This window comes from Mesoplodon densirostris, chromosome 1 (assembly GCF_025265405.1).
Source record: "Mesoplodon densirostris isolate mMesDen1 chromosome 1, mMesDen1 primary haplotype, whole genome shotgun sequence".
NCBI classification, from domain to species: domain Eukaryota; kingdom Metazoa; phylum Chordata; class Mammalia; order Artiodactyla; family Ziphiidae; genus Mesoplodon; species Mesoplodon densirostris.
In genome coordinates, this window is record NC_082661.1 from 178,910,361 (window position 1) to 178,927,050 (window position 16,690).

Sequence of the window (16,690 nt, forward strand, 5' to 3'; positions counted from 1 at the left end):
AGAGCAGGCTCAGTAGTTGTGGTACACAGGCTTAGTTGCTCTGTGGCATGTGGTATCTTCCTGGCTCAGGGCTCGAACCCGTGTCCCCTGAATTGGCAGGCGGATTCTTAACCACTGTGCCACCAGGGAAACCCTCACATCTGTTTCTGCATTCAATCTGTTGTGTTGATTCAAGTATAAGAAGAAAACTCAGATTCACACAGGTATGTAGTTGAAAAAATAGGAAACTCACAGGTCCCTGGAAGGGGTCTCAGGGACCCCCAGGTATCTCCAGACCACGCTTTGAGAACTGATGATCTAGTCAACACTGCCTCTGTCCACAACATTCCCAAAATGGAATTGAAAAGAAAATCATGGGTACCACAAACATAGCGATCATCGTTCCTATTTGACGAATGAGGAAATTGAGACTAAGAAATACCCAGTGTTCAGCCCAGGTAAAACAGCTACTACTTCTTAACAAAAATACAGACAAAAGAACTTATACAGCAAAGCAAATACTGTGGTTGGTGGTCAGGTTGGACCAGAGCATGAGGTGGAAGGGATTTTATGGTGAATGTCCAGGAATCTGGGAAGAGCCCCCTGCCTACCCTGCAGTCTGGAGGTTCCCAGAGTTGGAGAGGACTGAGCTCAATCTTGAAAGATCCTAAAGCTTTGCATATGTCAAGAGAAGAAGGCACTTCCTAGAGGAAGGAAAAGGTGAAATGCTAGTTTACATCTGTGTGGAGCTTACAAAGTACACTGATTACAACATGTACCCCTCCTTGATCTCTCTTTTGGTAACAGATTTTGGGACGTTCAGGGAGAACAGGGAGATATTTCTGGCCAGAGCAAAGTGTGAAGGAGGTAGGAAAAGTTGGACATAGAGATTGGGTTGGAGTATAGAATGAAAAGAAGTAAACGAAGTTGACACCAGGGTACAGTTTTGAAGTTTCAGGGATGGGGAGTATCAACTTTTTTTTTATTCATTTTGATAGGTCGCCTGGAGTAGAGAAAGGAGCTCTCCTGTTAACATGCTGTGTAACCCCAGGCAAGGTACTTACACTCTCTGAGCATCATTTGTAATATGGAGATAATGATGCTACGTCACTGAGTAGTCCCGTGAGTTAAGTGTATAAAGTGTTTGGCAAATAATTGCCTCCTAGCAAAGTCATATTGAAATTAATGGTGATATGGTACTTCCCTGGCAGTCCAGCAGTTATGGCTCATGCTTCCACTGCAGGGGGCATGAGTTCAATCCCTGGTCAGGGAACGAAGATCCCACGCTACATGTGGCCAAAAAAAAAAAAAATGATGGTTTAGGATTTTCTTCTTGGGACCTCTGGTGTCTTCCTTTCCCAGTTAGAAGGTGTCAGGGAGTTCCCTGGTGGTCCAGTGGTTAGGAGTCAGTGCTTTCACTGCCTGGGTTGGATCCCTGGTCTGGGAACTGGGATCCTGCAAGCCTGGAGGCAAGGCCAAAAAAAAAAGGTGTCATAGTCACCTGTTCTGTTTTCAAAAGTACCACAAAATTGCTTCTGTGTTCTTTTGAAATTAATGTGTGTGCGCCTGCATGCACGCATGAATGCATTTTGTTGTGTATGTACATGGATTTGTGTATGTACATGGTATGGATTTCATCACCTCTAGAAAACCCTAAAAAAACTCACTCAGCTAATTTTTCACACCCTTTCTAAAAACTTGCTCCATTTTTGGATAACAGCTTTATTGAGATTAAAATAATCTACCATAAAATGCAACTTTTTAAGGTATACTATTCAGTGGGTTTTAGTAGTATATTCACAAAGTTGTGCGACCATCTCCACTGTCTAATTCTGGAACATCTTATCACCCAAAAAAAGACACCCAGTACTTATTAGCAGTCACCCACCATTTATTCCCAAACTCCTCAGCCCAGGCAACAATTAATCTACTTTCTGTTTGTATAGATTTCCCTATTTGAGATATTTCATATAAATTAAATCATATAACATGTGATCTTTTGTGACTGGTTTCTTCCACTTACTATGTTTTCAAGATTCAACCAGGGCTTCCCTGATGGCTCAGTGGTTAGGAATCCGCCTGCCAGTGCATGGGACACGGGGTCAAGCCCTGGTCCGGGAAGATCCCACATGTCACAGAGCAACTAGGCCCATACACCACAACTACTGAGCCTGTGCTCTAGAGCCCGCAAGCCACAGCTACTGAAGCCTGTGAACCACAACTGCTGAAGCCCGCAGGCCTAGAGCCCGTGCTCTGCAACAAGAGAAGCCACCGCAATGAGAAGCCTGCGCACCACAATGAAGAGTAGCCCCCGCTCGCCACAACTAGAGAAAGCCCTCTCGCAGCAACGAAGACCCAACGCAGCCAAAAATAAAATAAGTAAAATTTAAAAAAAAGAAAGAAAAGAAAGATTCAACCGTATGTAGCATGTATATAGTACTTGGATCATTTTATGGCTGAATAATATTTCACATTTTGTTTATCCATTTATCAGTTGATGGAAATTTAGGGTGTTTCCACTTTTTGGCCATTATGAATAATGCTGCTATGAACATTTGTGTACAAGTTCTTGTGTGAACGTGTTTTCAGTTCTCTTGGGTATATACCTAGGAATGGAATTGCTGGGTTGTGTTGTAACTCTGGGTTCAACCATTTGGGGAACTGCCAGTCTGTTTTTTGGAGTGGCTGCACCATTTTACATTCCCGCCAACAGTGTATAAGGGTTCCAGTTTCTCCGCATCCTTGCCAATACTTGTTATAATCTGTCTTTTTTTTTCCCGTTACGGAGCACAGGCTCTGGACGCCCAGGCTCAGCAGCCATGGCTCACGGGCCCAGCCGCTCCGCGGCATGTGGGATCCTCCCAGACCGGGGCACGAACCCATGTCCCCTGCATCGGCAGGTGGACTGTCAACCACTGCACCACCAGGGAAGCCCCTATAATCTGTCTTTTTGATTGTAGCCAACCTAGTGTGTGTGAAGTGTTATCGTATTGTGGCTTTCATCTGCATTTCCCTGATGGCTAATGACATTGAGCATCTTTTCATGTGCCTATAGACTATTACAAAGTATATTTTCTTTGGAGGAATGTCTATTCAAATCATTTGACCATTTTTTAGTTAGGTTATTTGTCTTTTTATTGAGTTTTAAATGTTCTTTGTACATTCTGAAAACTGGAGCCTCGTCAGATACATGATTTGCAAATAACTTATCCCATTCTATGGGTTGTCTTTTCACTTTCTTGATGGCATCCTTTGAAGCACAGAAGTTTTTACTTTCAGTGAAGTCCAATTTTTTTTTCCTTTGATTGCTTATGCATTTGGTGTCATATCAAAGAAACTGTTGCTTAATCGAATGTTACAAAAATTTGTGCCTATGTTTCTTTCTAAGAGTTCTATAGTTTAGGCTCTTATTTAGGTCTTTGCTCCATTTTGAGTAAATTTTTGTATATGGTATGAGGTAGGGGTCCAAGTTCATTCTTTTGCATGTGGTTATCCAGTTGACCTGGCACCATTTGTCGAAAAGGTTATTCTTTCCCCTTTGAATTGTCTTGGCAAAAACTTCCTTCTTAAGCTGACATTCTCTGGGGAAATGTACTCCCAGATGAAGAACTCAAGGAAGTGGGAGCATTGTAGATTAGCAAAGCACCTTTTAGATTCAACTGAGCAATAACAACCACAGTAACCAACATCCAAGAGTGACTACAATACCCCACTCTTCTAAGCACTTTATGTACACCACTGCTTTGTGTTTTTCTGACAGCAACCCTGTGCAGTAGTCTCCATTATTATATCCATTTTACTGAGGCTCAAAAAAGTTGAATAACTTGATGTATTAGTTAGGTATTGCTGCATAACAAATTACTGCCCCAAAACTTGTGGCTTGAAACAACAAATGTTTGTTAACTCTTAGGTTTTGAGGGTCAGGAAAGCCACCCTCTCATGAGGTTGCAGTGAAGATGGTTTCCTGGTCTGTAATTACCTGAAGGCTGGCTTGACTGGGACCAAAGGATTTGCTTCCTAGCTCTTTCACGTGGCTGGGGGCAGGTGGTCTCAGTTCCTCAGCACGTGGACCTCTCCATAATGTTGCTTGCATCTCTTCATGACATGGCAGCTGGCTTCTCCCAGAGTGATTGAACCAAGAGAGGGAACAAGGAGTAAGCTACAGTGAATCTTATGACCTAGCCTTGGAATGTAGCTTCTGCCACATTCTAATCATTAGAATTGAGTTACTAAGTACTGCCAACATTTTTTGGGAGTGGAATTAGGCTCCACCTTTTTTTTTTTGCGGTACGCGGGCCTCTCACTGTTGCGGCCTCTCCCGCTGCGGAGCACAGGCTCCGGACGCGCAGGCTCAGCGGCCATGGCTCACGGGCCCAGCCGCTCCGTGGCATGTGGGATCTTCCTGGACTGGGGCACGAACCCGTGTCCCCTGCATCGGCAGGTGGACTCTCAACCACTGCGCCACCAGGGAAGCCCTAAGCTCCACCTTTTGAAGGACAGCATATCAGATAATTTGTGGACATGTTTTAAAACCACCACACTTGCCCAAAGTCAAAAAGGTTGTAAGTGTTTTAGCAGGAGAAGCCCAGTGTGCAAGCACTCATAAACCCTGGCTTGCACCACACTCGTTAATGTCCCACTGGCCAAAGCAAGTCACATGGCCAAGCCCAGAATCAACGTGGCAGAGGATAAGAGCCTACATACCAGGAGTTATATAGTTCATTGGGGAACACCAATATAAGTCTACCACAATGCAGTATCTTTTATGTCCCTGAGATATTAGACTCTTTGAAGTTCTATTATCTTTGAAGATATCTAATATCTTCAAAGTTCAAAACTTTGAAGTTTTGCAACCTGCATTGTCTCTATTTCATTTGGGTTTACTTTCTCTACCTGCTTTTAAGGCCCTGTTTTTCAGGTTAGAAGCGTTCCTCACATGCCTGATGATTTTTGGCTGTCCTTCCATAGTCAGCCTCTAGTGAGGGGCTAAAATACTTAGAGGAGGCTCTGAGTGAGAGGAGTGGGTGGGAGGGCTTGTCTCAGGATGAGGTTCTCTGTGAGATAATCAGATCCAGACCAGCCATTTTACTGGGGGACCCCCAAACGTCAGTGTCTATAGATGTTTTGTCTTTTGCTGGTCAATATTCCCCAAGAAGGGTCCTCCATTCTCCTGCCTGGGGAGTAGAAGTCTGGGTGCCGGGTTCTGAGACCCAGCCTGGGGCAGGGCAAGGAGTGGGAGTCTCCATTCAGAACGCAGACTTTCACTGACTCCATTGCTTTCAGTATACCTTCCCCAGGCCACACCTGGGGGGTGTCTCCAGGGACCCAGGCATCCCCAGATACCTGCTGTATCTATTGTTCAGCCTCATTAGAAGGTGACCCTCCCATCACCTGCAGGTGTTGGGGAGGAATGTGACACTCCCATCATCTTAGCTGGGCAGGATGGTGGAGAAGATTTGGAAGGATTCCAGCTGCTCCTTTTAAAGATTTTGAACTAGTTTTTTTATCTCTTCAGCCCCACTTTGCACCTCTGACTACAGAGGTACCTGGAGCCTCTGATTCATCAGCCCTCCTGGAGTGCTGTGCTATGAACTGGACTTTTTCTTTTCTTTTTTTTTTTAATTGAAGTATAGTTGATGCATAATATATGTTACAGATGTACAGCATAGTGATTCACAATTTTAAAGGTTATTTTCCATTTATAGTTATAAAATATTAGCTATCTTCCCTGTGCTGTACAATATATCTCCTTCCTTGTAGCTTATATATTTTCTACATAGTAGTTTGTACCTCTTAACCCCTGTTCCTATCTTGTTCCTCCCCCCTTCTTTCTCCCCACTGGTAACCACTAGTTTGTTCTCTATGTATGTGAGCCTGTTTCTTTTTTTAAAATTAATTAATTAATTATATTTATTTTTGGCTGCATGGGGGTCTTCATTGCTGCGCGCAGGCTTTCTCTAGTCGTGGCGAGTAGGGGCTACTCTTCGTTGTGGTGCGCGGGCTTCTCATTGCGGTGGCTTCTCTCATTGTGGAACACGGACTCCAGAGCACGGGCTTCAGCAGTTGTGGCGCATGGGCTTAGTTGCTCCGCAGCATGTGGGATTTCCCGGACCAGGGCTCGAACCTGTGTTCCCTACATTGGCAGGCGGATTCTTAACCACTGCACCACCAGGGAAGTCCTTGTTTGTTTTTTGTTATATTCACTAGTTTGCTGTATTTTTTAGTTTCCACATGTAAGTGATATCATATTGTATTTGTCTTTCTCCATCTGATTTATGTCATCTCCAAGTCCATCTGTGTTGCTGCAAATGGCAAAATTTCATTCTTTTTTATAGCTGAGTAGTATTCCATTGTGTGGTGTATGTGTGTGTGTGTGTGTGTGTGTATACACATCTGGTGATTATGCATATATCACATTTTCTTTATCCACTCATCTGTTGATGGAGACTTAAGTTGCTTCCACATCCTGGCAATTGTAAATTAGTGCTGGTATAAATATTGGGGTGCATGTATCTTTTCAAATTAGTGTTTTTGGGTTTTTTGGATATATACCCAGGAATGGAATTGCTGGGTCATATGGTGAACTGGGCTTTTTCTTGTTAGCTGTTCCACCTTCACTTTTCCCACTCTGCTAAGTCACTTACCACTTCCCTCTCTGCTTTCCAGCTTCCAAAATGTTGTTGCCATTATTCTTCCACTGCTATATCCTTTCCTGACTTCTTAGTCCTTATGGGTTTATACTTTAAAAAAAAATTCCTCTGCTCTTACTTTAGTGGGGGGTCTAATGGGAAAGAAGAGCTAAACACATATGTTTTTTAATCTACCTGATTTCATTTAAAGAGCACAGCACAAATGTTTAAGTAGTATACCCATCAGGAGTCAGTTGCAGTAACAGAAAAGGTTGATTTAGAGAAGTAGGTGCTTGAAACACACTGGATAAACTAGAAGAATGGGCTCCAGGCTCGGCCTCCAGGAATGATTGTCAGAACCCTGCAGAACTGATCCTCCAAGAGAGCTGCAACCTGGATGAGAGTCAGGGACCTGTGAAATAATAAACAACTGCCAGTCCCATCTTAGCCACATTCAGAGGTCAGGTTGCTGCTGCCGCACTTTCAGCTTCAAAGCCACACAGTCTGCTAGACCAATATCCGCTAAGTGGAGGCCCGGAGCAACACTGCCTCTCTCCCTTCTACACTCAGGTAAGCACTCAAGTCTTGTGTGAAGGTGTCTGATTTTTTTTTTTTTTTTTTTTTTTGCCGCGCCATGCGGCATGCGGGATCTTAGCTCCCCAACCAGGGATCAAACCCATGCCCCCTGCATTGGGAGCATGGCATCTTAACCACTGGACTGCCAGGGAAGTCCCTGAAGGCATCTGACTGGTGTAACTCCAACCCCTGAAATGCATCTGGGGGGTTTTGCTGCAAGGGAACATAAAAAATACTGTTTTTCAGCCTTCCAGCCCCTGCAGTGTAAGAAGGCAGACCAAAAGGAAGTTAGATCAGGTGTCAAGGGCGTTAATCTATGTATCCACCAGAAAAGGTAAGTCAATGTGTACACACATTTTGTAACTGGACAATGAAGGATCCATTCACATTGTTTTTCTCACCTTACCTAATTTCCTTCCTCTTAGCCTTTGGGATTAACTCTAAAAGCTTCGCCTCCTTGCCTTTGCTCAGGGGTTAGCAAACTTTTTCAATAAAAGATTGGAGGGGGCTTCCCTGGTGGCGCAGTGGTTGAGAGTCCGCCTACCGATGCAGGGGACACGGGTTCGTGCCCCGGTCCGGGAGGATCCTATCAGCGGAGCGGCTAGGCCCGTGAGCCATGGCCGCTGAGCCCGTGCGTCCAGAGCCTGCGCTCCACAAGGGGAGAGGCCACAACAGTGAGAGGCCCGCGTAACGCAAAAAAAAAAAAAAAAAAAAAAAAGATTGGAGAGTAAATATTTTAGGCGTCACAGGCCATATGGTCTCTGTCACAAGTTTTCAACTTTTATTGTTGTAGTGAGAAAACAGCCTGAGACAACATGTAAACAAATGAGCATGGATCCAGTTAAGACTTTATTTACAAAAACAAGTGGCCAGCTGGATTTGGCCTGTGGGCCATAGTTTGCAGACCCTGTCTTTGCTTTTTTTTTTTTTTTTTTTCTTTTGGCCATGCTGCATGGTTTGTGGGATCTTAGTTCCCCGGCCAGGGACTGAACCTGGGCCCCCGCAGTGAAAGCGCCGAGTCCTAACCACTGGACCGCCAGGGAATTCCCCTGTCTTTGCTTATATTGTCCATTAACTCAACAGATCCTTAATGAGCACCTACTGAGTGTCAGGTACTTTCTAGGGGAGGAGATATAGCAGTAAACAAGACAGAGGCCCCCCAGCTCAGTGGAGCGAACATTCTGCCTGCAGTGATGCTCTCCGCCCCACCTCCCCTTCCCTGCCTAACCCAGACTCCTATTTAATATTCTGTGTGGGTTGACCTGCCTTGACTTTCCTCCTCCCGGCCAGAGCTGGTTCCCTCCCCTAGAGCTCCCATAGTGCCCTGAGTACACTGAGGTCACTTGTACCAACCTTGTGCATGAATGTTGCCTGCTTATGCATCTGGTTCCCTGCAAGACCGTGAACTCTTCAAAGGCGAGAACTGGGCCCCTCCTCACCTTGCATTGTCTGGGGCCTGGCTCAGAACCAGCCTGTGGTCCGTGGTGTTGAATTGACTTTAGGGAGTCTTTGTGGAAGCTGAGATACAAACATTAGACACAGTTGCGGGCAGTGGGTGGCCCAGTTCAGGTGAGAATTTGTGTTTATCAACTGGGTTATGGTGTAATTTATGTGCACCTCTTTCAAGTGTGCATGTCAATGAATTTTGACAAATGTTTACATCTCTGTAAATACCACCACAATCAAGATCTAGAACATTTCCTCACACCCCAAAGTTCCCTTGTCCCTCTTTGTAGTCGTCACCTCACACCCCAAGCCCCAGCCTTAGATAATCACTGATCTTCTGCCTATCACTACAGCTTAGCTTTGCCTGTTCTAAAACTTTATATAAATGGAAGCACACTGTGTATACTGTTTTATATACAGCACAATGTGTTGCTATATCAGTAATCCATTCCTTCTTATGGCTGAGTGGCATTTCATTTATGGATATACCACAGTCTGTTGATCAGATGAGAATTTCAAGGAAAAAGATATCTCTGCTCCCTCTCCCAGAACCTACCATGGGGAACTAGGAGGGTCTTTTCTGGCCTCAAATGTACAGGCTGTGTATTAGCTCTTGTAATATTAGGATTTATATTAGGAAATACGTATTTGTTCTCAGTCCCTGTTCCTAGCACAGAGTTCCTAAGACCCTTGGCATTTCCTAAGTGAAGAGAGTGATCAAGGTGTCTTTTGTGATGTTGAGGTGACTTTTGAAATGCCCTAGGTCACCTAAGAAGGAGGGCTGGTCACCAGTGGAACCAACCAAGTAATTGGAGAGCTGGAACTTTCAGTTCCACCCCTCTGACCTCTGGGGAGGAAAAAGGGACAGGAGATTGAGTTCAGTCACCAATGGCCAATGATCTAATCAATCTTGCCTATGTAATGAAGCTTCCATAAAAACCCAAAAAGATTGGGGATGGGGGAAGGGGGGAGGTTCAAAGAACTTCCAGGTTGATGAACATGTGGAGATCTGAGGAGAGTGGTACGCCCAGAAAAAGCAGGAAGCTCCACACCCCTTTCCCCATACCTTGCCCTATGCATCTTTCCTATCTGGCTGTTCTGAGTTATATCCTTTAATAGTAAACCAGTAAGTAGTCTAGTAAGTAGAATGTTTCTCTGAGTTCTAGAGTGAGCCGCTCTAGCAAATTAATCAAACCTGAGGGGGGCGGTAATTGGAATCACCTGTCTATAGCCAGTCGGTCAGAAGCACAGGTGACAACCTGGACTTGAGATTGGCATCTGAAGTTGGGGGGGAGCAGTTCTGTAGGACTGAGCGCTTAGCCTGTGGCATCTGACACTATCTCCAGGTACTTAGTGTCAGAATTATAGGGCACCCAGCTGGTCTTGGAGAATGGCTTGGTAGTGAGGAAAAAATGCACATGTTGGAATTGGGAGCAGAATCTTATCTCTGAATGAGGTTATCTAGATAGTTGGTGATTTGAAAGCTGCTGATGCAATTGTGACCCCTGGATCCATACCCAATGTGCTGCCAGGATTGAACATGCAATATATACCACATTTGGGCAGCCCTTTCTTGGAACTTTCAATGTTTATTAGTATAACTTGAGTTTCAAAAAATGGACGTGGCCTGGGTGTCCCCAACCCAGGGATGATCCTTCTGTAACTTATTATTCCAGTGTTTAGCCAGCAGAGCCTCCCCAAACTCATTCCTTCTAACTCCCCTGTACATGACTTCTACCTCTGTTCTCTCTGGTTCTGTCTTTCCCAGGGGCAGAGGGAGGCTCTTTCTGCCCTCTGTAGTGAGGCTACCCGCTCTCCATCTGTATCATCATAGGGATAATAGCCCCTTATCTTTATTTATTTTTTATTTTTATTTTTTGGGGTACGCGGGCCTCTCACTGTTGTGGCCTCTCCCATTGCGGAGCACAGGCTCCGGATGCGCAGGCTCAGCGGCCATGGCTCACGGGCCCAGCCGCTCCGCGGCACGTGGGATCTTCCCGGACCGGGGCACAAACCCGTATCCCCTGCATCGGCAGGCCGACTCTCAACCACTGCGCCACCAGGGAAGCCCTGGCAGGCGGATTCTTAACCACTGCGCCACCAGGGAAGCCCGCCCCTTATCTTTAGATAAAACTTTTCCACTTTAACAAGCACTGTCAGACCATTATCTCACTTAAGCTGAGCCACAGCCCTGTGTTGGAGGCAGCCTGCTTATTATTTTCATTATTATTATCAATATTATTATTCTTACACTTCACAGGTAAAGAAACTGAGACTCAAAGAGGATATGGCTTCTTGAGCTTCTGGCTGGCCATCCTATGTGTTTCCTCCTGTGCCCACTGGCTTCCTGCATCGTAAAGAGTGCAAGGTGCCCCTTGGGGACCCATTCTTTATTGTCACATCTGCTGAACTCATGCAGGGATGAGCAGCAGCTATTTCTTGAGCTCCTGACACATAAAAGGCAGAATGTGTTCAGAAGGTGATAATAATCATCAATAACATTTATAGACAGCGAGGCTGAATCAAGGGCTGTTCTAGGACTTCCAGAGATCTTATCTCAAATACTCCCAACTTCCATACAAGGTGGGTATTATTATGCCTGTTTTACAGATGAGGATGCAGCCTCAGAGAGGCTAACTTGCCCGAGGTCCCCTGATGTGTCTCTGGAAATTCTCTACCCTCTCACTGTGATTGGGAACCGTCCACTGCACACAGGCTACGACCTCACATGTGCTTTGGTTCAAAAGCTGGCTCTCCCACCTGCTTGCTGTGTGACCATGAGCCTGAATGTGTTCTCTCGTGTGAATAAAAGGAGGAGTCCCTCATTCACAGAGTGCTCTTCTGAGGATTAAGTGTCAGGCCCAGCCAAAGTCTGGCAGATGGGAATGATGATTAGGCACCAGTCCGGGTCCTAGAAGATGCCAGGGGCCCTGAGGCTAGAGGGCAGCATGTCTGACTGAAGCAGAGGCCATGCTTCAGTCTTGTTATTTCCTCCTTCAGAGGCCTTGTCAGGTGACACCAACAAAAGTCTGTAGTTGGGCTTCCCTGATGGCGCAGTGGTTGAGAGTCCGCCTGCCGATGCAGGGGACACGGGTTCGTGCCCCGGTCCGGGCAGATCCCACATACCACAGAGTGGCTGGGCCTGTGAGCCATGGCCGCTGAGCCTGGGCGTCCGGAACCTGTGCTCCGCAATGGGAGAGGCCACAACAGTGAGAGGCCCGCGTACCGAAAAAAAAAGGAAAAAAAAAAAAAGTCTGTAGTTGTAGGAACTTCCCTGGGGTCCAGTGGTTAGGACTCCATGCTTCACTGCAGGGGGTAGGGGTTCAATCCTTGGTCGGGGAACTAAGATCCTGCAAGCCTCGCATGGTGCGGTGTGGCAAAAAAAAAAAAAGTCTATAGTTGCCGACTTCAGAAAATGAGGTACAGTTTGTGCAAAGTTACTTAGGTATCATAAAATCCTCTGCTGAAGTCCTTTTATTGTCTGCCTGTTTACTACAAGTCAGCACCTGCAGTTCCTGTCTTTCTCTCTCCATCTCAGTATCTTCTCAGTAGAAAATTCTTCATGGGTATAACGTTTCCTCCATCACCCCTGGCCTGCAGGGTGAAAGTGGGCAGTTCACTTAATGCCATACCATATCCAGTGGCATGTGCTGGTTTAGATAGCTTGAGCTCCAACCAGAGAGAGCACTTTCTTTTTTTTTTTTTAATGAGAGCACTTTTAAAATTGTCATCCACAATGAATGGTGTGCAACGCCCTGTGCCAGCCACAGCCCAAAGGCAAGGCACACAGCGTACAGAGCCTGGCAGCCCAGATTGTGTGCTCGCCACGTTGAGTCAAGAGGCACTTTTGCCCCGGGAGCTTCTGCCCTCTCTTAGGTGAAGCCCAGGGTTTTCAATGGGAATCCTTTAGTGGTGACTGGGTGGTGCTGTCGAGTTCAGGGTGGAAGACTTGACTCGATTAGGGGATCTGATTCTCCACGAAGGTTCTGGACAAGCTACCTGGCTTCCATGTCTCCATTAACTAATTCATTCAGAAATATCTGCTGAGCTCCTGGTATGGCCATGGCTCTGGGTTCAGGGGTGAACAAGGGCAAACCTCATGGAGCGTCCATGGGGTGCATTCAGCTCCTTGCATCCAGGTCTTCTGGCTGGATTTAGATGGGGTCATTCATCTTTCCAGACTGAGTTAGGCTCAGAAGCCCTGGGGTAGCAATGGCTGTCAGTGTATACTGTATTGTGCCACCACCTTCTTCCCATGACATCCCACACCTCTTGGGATCCTGAATAAGGCCCTCCATGGTCTGGCTTCATCTCCCTCTCCCTTTCTGTGCCCCTGCTCCTCAAATGGACCATGCTCCCTCCCATAACAGGGCCTTTGCACTTGCTGTTCCCTTTGGTTGTTCTCTGTGATGTACAGACTTTAAGGTGACCCCCCATGACCCCTAACTTCTGGTGTTCACACCCTTGAGTGAGGGTGGGACTTGTGACTTGCTTGTAACCAATAGAATATGGCAAAGGTGACAGAATGTCACTTTTGTGATTATGTTGTGTAAGACTCCATCTTGCTAGAGCCTCTGAACCTTCCCTAGTCAGGCCTCCATGTGAGAACACAGCCCTGCTTCATACCTTGATTGCAGCCTTGCAGAGGACCCAGCCAAGCCGTGCTAGGACTCCTGACCCAAAGAAACTGTGAGATAGCAAAGGCATTCTTTTTTTTTTTTGGCTGCACCATGCGGCTTGCAGGATCTTAATTCCCCAACCAGGGATTGAACCTGGGTCCGCGGCAGTGAGAGTGCCGAGTCCTAACCATTGGGCCTCCAGGGAATTCCCACAAAGGTATTCTTTTAAGTTGCTAAGTTTGTTGTTTAAAAAAGAAAAAGCTGCGTAAATGTGTTACTATTTTCTATATGCAGCATAGAAAACCAACCTATTCTCTAACATTCACCTAGCTTACTCCTACTCATCCCTTACCATTCCCATCCCACTGACATGAGTTTTCCCATCAGCCAAGATGCCAAGGCCTGATCTCCTTGTTAGAGGCTCTCGTGCCATTGTGTGCCTCACCTCCACATGACTTATACATTTATAACTGTGTGATTATTTAATTAATAACTGCCCCCCTCCCCACCCCCCAGATTGTAAGTGCTATGAAAGCAGCTTGTCATGGACTCTTCATTTCCCCAGGGACTAGCACAGTGCCTGGCACATGTAGGTGTTCAGTAAATATGTGTTGAATAAATAAATGATTTATAGGACATTCAGGGTCAAAAGGAGTGAAGGGATAGGCAGGGGCTGGATTGTTCAATGGTTAGAGGCTAAAATGACTTGGGTGGAAAGTGGATATTGTAGTCCTAAAAACTCACGTTTATTGTGACCTAGCTGGACAACTGTATTTGGGGGCATCCTTGGTGGGAATGATCTGTGTCCATACAACAGTCACATGAGCCACCCCATGGCTTGGCATGAGGGTGTTTCTCTTGGAAGCTCCAGACTCCTTCCACCTTCCAGAAGAACATCTTGTATTTTGACCATCAGGCAATTCTCTTAACAATGTCCTTCCTATAAGTCAGAGAAGGGAAGACACAGTGGGAGAAGGGGAGGGTGTGGTTAGGTGGAGGGAGCTCCAGCTTGGCAGTTTCAGTGAGGCCCACGAAACGTCAAATAGCTTGCTCCAGCAATAGACAGAAAGGTGAGTACATGGCGTGCTGGGCACTGAATTATATTCCCTCCAAATTCATTTATCGAAGGCTTAACCCCCACGTGATCACATGTGGAGATGGGCCTACAAGGAGGCATTTAAGGTTAAAAGAGCTCACAAGAGTTGTGTCCTAATCCTGTAGGGCTGGTGCCTTGATAAAAAGAGGAAGAGATGCCAGAGTTCTGTCTCCACCATGTGAGGATACAGAGAGAAGGTAGCCATCTGCCAGTCAGGGAGAGAGACCTCACCAGAAACCAAATGGACTGGTCCCTTTACCTTGAACTTCCCAGCCTCTAGAACTGTGAGAAAATAAATTCATGTTGTTTAAGCCACCCAGCATATGGTGTTTTGTTATGGCTGCCTGAGCCGATTAAGACATGGAGTTATCTAGAAGGCTCTATCTTATGCTATAAAAATAAGGTTGAGGGGCTCCAGAGTTCAGGTCAGTGTTTTCCTGTCTCTCCAAATGGACTTTCTGTGCCTCCCCTGATTTTTTGGCGTCAGAGTTTACATATGCCCAAGTTTACCCTCCCTAGGCCTTACGGCCCTTCCCAGTTTATTGAGGCCATGTTTTCCTCCTTTCCTTCCATCCAAGCTTTTAGAAGGAGTTGCCTGCACTTGCCGATCACGCTTTCCTTTCCAGGCATCCACTCTTCGGTCACTTCATTTGAGCCTCCATCCTGCCATTGCACAGAAGCTGCTTCCATGCCACATCCAGTGGATACTTTTGGTCCTCGTCTGACTGTTCTCTTTTTCTTAACTTTCTCCTCCCTTGCATTTCAGGGATTTCTCGTCGCCCCTTCCTGGCATCACCATTTTGGTCTTCATCTACTATCTGCCACCTACTGCCCTTCATGTAAATGTTGATGTTCCCCGGGTTTTGCCCTTGGTCCTCTTGCCTTTTCATTCCACATCGCCCTAAGGTGAGCTTGCCCACTCCTGCTGCTTCAGCTTCTGCCGATGGCTCCCAAATCTGTAGCTTCAGCCCAGAATCCCTTGCTGAGCTCCCATCTCAGATTTTAACGGCCACATGGATGTCCTTCAAGCACATCTAACTGTACATCCTCTAAATCAGGGGTCCCCAATCCCCAGTCCGAGGCCTGTTAGGAACCAGGCCGCACAGCAGGAGGTGAGCGGCGGGCGAGTGAGCGAAGCTTCATCTGCCGCTCCCCGTCACTTGCATTACCACCTGAGCCATCCCCCTCACCCCTACCATGGAAAAATTTGTCTTCCACGAAACCAGTCCCTGGTACCAAAAAGGTTGGGGACCGCTGCTCTAAATCGAGCCTGCTGCTCCCCCTCTGCTCCAAATCCTCTCCCACTTCCTGCATGCCCTTTCTTGGGACATGGCACCATCAACCTCGGCTCACTCCAGCCAGAGACTAAAGGTCAACCTCAATTTATCTTTTGCTCACCCCTCATATCTAATCAGTCACAGTGACCTATATTTTCTGACTTAAATATTTACGTGCATCCACCTGTTTCTATCTTTTCTGCCTTAGTCCCATATGGAGAGCCTGAAAGATTCCGATGTATCTGTTGTCTCTGTATGGCACTTTTTTTTTTTTTTTAACCAGGCAAAGAGAAAAGGGTATTGGATGCATGGAGGAAGCAGTCTTCTGCTTTTTTTACGCTGCAATAGAGATGTGGGTTGATGTCTGGAATTGTAGGATTTGGTGGATTTTTAATGAACTCTTGTGTCACTGGAGGCATTCAAGGTGAGGTTTGGGGAGCCCTTGTGCAGGATACTGTACTGGGGTCTACTGCTTTCGGTATGAGGTAGGGCTGGACCAGAGGTGGCACTCTGGTTGACCACATCTAGCTCACAGATGTATCTTATTTGGCTCACATATGGTTCAAAACCACCTAATGAGTTTTCCACATTAAAAACCTAGAGATTTCAACATAAAAAGTGGATTTCTAGCTTTTCTTGAAAAATCAGATTTAATAATTCTTGGCCCAGAGCAGAGCATCAAGACTGGACGCTGATTTACCGCTGCCCCATCTGGTGGACCACCTTCCAGTCTTCACCTGCCTACTTCACTCACTCATGCTACTGCCTGGACCCCAGAAGCATCTGAGTTTGCTATACCTAAACTAGATATTCTCAAGTTTTCATGTAGCCTGTGATTTTACATTATTGTATTTAGGCAATGGAGGAAATTCCCTTGGGACTTCCTCTAGGTTCTCCCCTCTCACCAATCCTAGTAAATCCACCTTCCCTAGTCTCCTCAGTAGGAAGCATTACTAAACCCATCTGTTTTTTGCCTCTTTTCTCACTTCCCTTTCTCATTCACCCCAATCACCATCTTGTTTCTAATACTCCTCCGGCTCAGCCTTTAGCTATGAGGCCCACTGCATT